This window comes from Poecilia reticulata, linkage group LG3, assembly GCF_000633615.1.
Source record: "Poecilia reticulata strain Guanapo linkage group LG3, Guppy_female_1.0+MT, whole genome shotgun sequence".
In the NCBI taxonomy this organism is placed as follows: Eukaryota; Metazoa; Chordata; class Actinopteri; order Cyprinodontiformes; family Poeciliidae; genus Poecilia; species Poecilia reticulata.
Window position 1 is genome coordinate 9,485,616 of NC_024333.1, and position 523 is coordinate 9,486,138.

Here is a 523-nt window from a genome sequence, read left to right on the forward strand (position 1 = left end):
TTTGCCATTTTATTTTGTTTACATCACAGGTCATATTTCTTGAATTGGGAAGTGTTTTTCCAATTCAACCGGGGAAAAGCTTTGACTTTCTGGAGAGCATTTAGCTTCGTTCTAATTCAAACCTAACATTTTCAAAACCATAACCAAGGACATAGTCCTAAAAAAAGAAAACAAAATGCAATTCCACTCACATTTGCTACAACGAGGGGGGAGAAAAGCTGAAGCTTTACTAAAAACTATGAACTCAACAGATCCACTGAAACGGCATGACGTCTGCAATTTTATAACTGAAAATCCAAAGGGTCAGTCATGTTGGCTATGGAGGTGGCAGGTCCAGTTTATTATTAATAGTTTATGCGCTGTTGGATAACACATGAGAACTAGAGTTACACAATATAATGACTAGCAGTCTGGAATATTTGATGATGGAAAAACAATAACCACGATTATTGCTTTGAGACATGAACACTTACTGATACTTTCTTGTTATAACTTCCCCTAAGTTACAACAAGAATATATATA